The 4,932-nt window shown below is 33.6% G+C and overlaps 1 long non-coding RNA gene across 1 annotated transcript; it reads left to right on the top strand.

The window, feature by feature from the left end:
* Positions 1 to 495: 495 nt before the first annotated feature.
* On the top strand, positions 496 to 1,254 carry LOC122034642. The gene is made up of 2 exons (XR_006126748.1): positions 496 to 879; positions 942 to 1,254. It is a non-coding gene; the product is annotated as an uncharacterized LOC122034642 (long non-coding RNA).
* The last annotated feature ends 3,678 nt before the right edge of the window (positions 1,255 to 4,932 follow it).

The following is a 4,932-nucleotide window of genomic DNA, read 5'->3' as shown; positions in this document are numbered from 1 at the left end:
ATGTATTTCATGAATTTGGATCTTTATTAGTCTTCATTTTAATTCTGGTATATTTTATGAGTATATTTTGATATTATTTAATTATATTCTATTTTGCATGATTGAAAAAGATAACAATTGAGAGAAAGAAAACTAGATCAAGTCATGATTTGGGTAAATTGCCAAATGGTTAGAGTGGAGCAAGGGAAGGAGAAGCCAATTTTCAAAGCCTCATTTTAAAGCCTAATTTCAAAATCCCAAAGAAGAAATTTGCAATTAAACCATTTTAATTTGGTTCAGACAGTTCAGTGGCCCGATTTGGTTCAGCCCAGTTTAAGAAGTTCCGGTTCAATTGGAGATTAAAAGGGGCAAGTTCTGGTTCATTTGTATGCTTAAAAGAGCAAAGCTGGTTTAGTAGCCGGTTCAGCCGAATCGGCCGGTTCAGCCGAATACTTAAGAGGAATCCAGCTCAATTAGTGTGCTAAAAAGGGGTAAAATTTGATTCAAATTGAGTTTTAAAGAGGAAATTCGCTGTAGTGAATAAGTAGCTTGGGCAAGGCAATGTGCGCGTCACCTTCTCTCTCGTAGCCCCCATTTCCGTTCTTCCCCCGATCGAATCCACACGGTGATGATGGTAGCTACTTCGACGACCCCTGCGAGTATCGACGACTTCATCTTAGGGTTCTCTGCCAGCGGAGTGGTTCTGCTCCGGCGAGGTGAGATTCCCCTCATCAATCTGCCCTAATCTGGCAACGGTGGTTTGAGGCCAGATCTAGGGTTTTTGCCAGAGTGGTTCTGCTCCGGTGATTCTCTTCCTTCCATCCCTACGTCAGACAAAAGTCCCTGCCAACATGGTTGCGAACGCAAGAGGAGGAAGTCGGCTTCATCTCTTCTTCTCCGGTGAGTTATGTTTTGAATGTTACGCTGAGACTGCTGTAGACTCCTTGTGGGTGTGGTTGCAGGAGCAAGAGCCTCCAGAAATTTAATGGGAGTAGTATATTCATCTCTGGTAGAAGTCGATTGTTTCATCTTCATTTCCAGCAAGCTCCTTCTCAAATTCCCTCACTTAGTGCTGTGAAACCTTCCCGCGGATGTGGTAACGAAAGCAGGAGTGTATCCAGCGATTTTAATGTGTTCAATCCTATTCTGGTAGAAGCATTGTGCTGGAATTCTGAGTGGCCCCTGTGTTGGAAGCAATCTTGAGGATCAAAGTGTGACCATAAGTTTTGATGTTCGGGTAAAGAGTTTAAATTAAATTTACTTTTATATTTGATATGTTATTTGAGTTGTGTAGGTTTATAGGATACACATATGACTTAGCTTGATGACTTCAAGTCTGGTGAAAAATAAAGCATCCAAGAGACCATGGATAAGACATCAAAGACAAGTCGAGAGAAACACAATTCGAGGCATATGCGATGGATGATATTGAAAGAAGCCATGAGTTTGAATATATCCGAGGGACGAGAGCTCAAGGAAGAAGACTTGAAGGTAAGAGGTCAAGGATGCGAGGAAGAGTCAAGTGAGTCGTGAGAGTTCGAGTACGAGAGAAATATATTTGAGAAGGAAAATTTAGGTTTAGGGTTTTACCAATCGATTGGTGTTTGGACCAGTCGACTGAGACAGGGCACAGAATTTTTCTGTGCTCGACAGCTGAAAGGATCAGGCGATGGTAAAGTGCCGTTGGAGTACCATTGGCCAACACCAATCGACTGGTGTAAGTACCAATCGATTGATAATGGTATTAAGCTTTATATAATGAAGCTTGGGGTGGCTGGCCTTGGTTGACAAAACAGGAGTGGAAAACCCTTATTAGTAGTCTACCTTAAGCTGTGATCGGAGTGTGGTGTATTGATCAAGGTTGTGCGAGGTTTACTCCATCGAGAAGGAGTTTGTACTAATTGGAGGTTGTTGGGGCTTGATCCACTAAAGGATCACAGAGATCATTCACCTTACGGACATCCGTGGAGTAGGAGCCCTAATTTATGAACCATATAAACAAACGTGTTCACGGTTTGTTCGTTCCTTATTGCTTTTAGCTTTCATATTTGTATTTTCTTGTATTTCACTGTACTAATGAATACGTAGGAAAGCAAACGATTGGGGTAAACATCTATTCAACCCCCCTTCTAGTCGGTTATTCTATCTTCAACAAATGGTATCAGAGCGAGGTTGTACTTCACCGGACTAACTGTCGAGAAGAACAACTTTCAAGGATGATTGGTTTGATTGAACCTCTAAAGTGTGAAGGAGGAAGTTTATGAGACATCACATTTTGGATGATGAAGATGGAGGTTTTCTTCTAAATGGATTGGGACATCGTGATGATTGTCAAGGAGCCGTTTGAAATCCCAAAAGATAAGAAAGGGAAGAGACTCCGACCATGTTATTGGATGAAAGAGCAAGCCTCACGATCAAAGGAAAATGGAAATGTAATATCAATATTAAGTGATATTTGTTGGTGCATCAATCATAGTTAAGTTAGGGTTAAGCCAACAAATATTAAGTGATATTTGTTAGTGCATCAAGCCTCACGATCATATTTTGATGTGCATTAATTCAAGTTAAGTTAAGGTTAAGCCAAAATGAAATTATATAGTAAATTGTAATTATAACTAAAAAAAATTGCAATGCAATGGATTAAACAAGTTGATAAAATTACAAAATAAGTATAAGGATAAAATTTTAAAAATTATCCTAACTTCTCCTTAATCCCTCTTAACTTTTACCTATTTCTTCCCCTTTGATCATATAAAAAAATAGAAAAAATATTTAGAAAATTTTGAAATAATTTTAAAGGGATACATAACAATAATTATCAGGAGGCTAATATTTTTTAGAAATAATTTTCAAACGTATTCTATTTTTAACAATTAATCTATTGTTTTGACAAAAAAAATTTAAAAATTACTTTTTAATTTCAAAAAATACTAAAAATTTTGTCGAATTTAAGCAGAATAAGTTATATCAGTAGAAAAATTTTCACAGAAAAATATTATTTAGTCTAATAGAAATGATTTATTTTGTTAAAGTAGTGTATTTTCAAAAATAAATCTTAAAAAAAAATTAACTCTAAAAATTTTCTAATTTTCTTGGATATGTAAAACATATTATTTAAATACAAGAAAATAATAGTTTCAAAATTTCTAACTTCTTGACTTTTTAATATTAAAAATTTACTTTTCACAAAATAATTCGTAATAATTTAGATAATATAAAAAAAATTAATTATTATTTTTAAGATAGAGAATATTATGTTTTATCATAGAAAAATAAAAGTATTCAAAAATATTTCTAAAAATTATTTTTAATTTTTAAAATATCATTTTCATTATTAAATTAATAGAAAATAACTTAACGGAAAAAAAATTTTAAAAATATTTTTTGACAGAGAATATTATGTTTTATTACATAGAAATAATTTTCAAAAATAGAACTTTGAGATATTTTTTAATTTTAATACTATAAATTTCATAAAAAAATCAAAACAAATAATATAAAAGTCAAATATTTTGAAATAATTTTGTGTTAGTAGATTAAATCATCAGACAATATAATAAAAATTTGTAACTTGAAATGCAAACAATAAGCATCTAAATAATTTATTTAACCAATGTGGAAGATAAAAACACATTAAATTATACAAAGCATGATTTATGAATCCAATATAAATTTTTATCTACTAGATTAATAAGGAATATTGGTGGATCATAATTTTTAGGGAGTTTTCTGATTTGCCCCCTAGGATTCCTAATATACCAATTTATTCTATTATAATTTCTAAATTTTGATTTTCAAAAGGAATTTGAATTCAAATATGCATAATCATTTTCTAGTTTCTCTATTTGTGCTTTGAGTTTTTCATTTTCTATTCTTATATTATTATACATTATTAAGGGGAATGAATTAGTTAAGTTTATTTTTATCTTACTATTTTTTTTTCTAGTTTTGCTATATTCTTAGATAATATTTTGATAAATTCAAAAGACTGTTCAGGGGGTAATGCACGTACCTCACTTACTTCGTATTTTGATGCTCCCCCTTCATCATAATTTTTTTCTGAGGATCCTCCCCTTTCATCGATGCTCATCTCTGAGCTGTTTTCATTTTCTCCTTGGTGTCCACCAATTGGGCTAGTCTAGTGTATTCTTCAACTTCTGACTCTGATGATGACTCATTTCATGTTACTTTTAAGTTTTTGTGCCTTGATTTGGCTGACTCTTTTTTCTTCTCCTTTGTCTTCAGCTTTGAGCAATCATCCTTGATGCATCCTTCTTCATTGCAGTTGTAGCATAAGATATTCCTTTTGCTCCGAGAATATTTCTTAGCCTGCGCTTTATTAAATTTGTTAGATTTAATAAATTTACTAAATTTTCTTACCATTAGGGTCGCTTCATCTTCATCGATTGATCTTTTAGAGTCTGGATCGTCTATTCTTGCTTTCAGGGTAACGTTCTGACTGGGCTCCTTTTTTAATTCTACACATCTAGACTCATGAAGTTCTAAAGTGGAAAATAAACTCTTTAAAGTACTTACCTCTAGATCTTTTAAAATATAATAAGAGTCTACTATAGACATCCAATCTTGTGTCTTAGGGAAAACATTTAATGCATACCTTAAAAAATCTCGATTTGTTATCTGTTCTCCAAGATTTGTAAGTCCGGTGATTAACTCCTTCAGCTTGGCATGCAGTTGTGCTATTGACTCTCCTTTCAGTCAGAAGTTGGTCAGTTGGTTTTGGAGTAGATCCTATTTTATGAGCTTGGCTTCAGATATACCTTCGTGTAGCTCTAGGAATTTCTCCCAAAGTTCCTTTGATGATTCGTAGGTGCCGATTTTACTGATTTCCTATGGAGGTAGCACACTCAGTAAATGGAATTCAGCCCGTTCGTTCACTATAAAGTCGACTTGTTCATTTTTTGTTCATTGATATTCTTCCTTTTCAGCTTCTTA

Source organism: Zingiber officinale, chromosome 11B, assembly GCF_018446385.1.
Source record: "Zingiber officinale cultivar Zhangliang chromosome 11B, Zo_v1.1, whole genome shotgun sequence".
Lineage (NCBI taxonomy): Eukaryota > Viridiplantae > Streptophyta > Magnoliopsida > Zingiberales > Zingiberaceae > Zingiber > Zingiber officinale.
The sequence above is the reverse complement of the archived record's forward strand: the minus strand, read 5'-3'. Positions and strand labels throughout refer to the sequence as shown.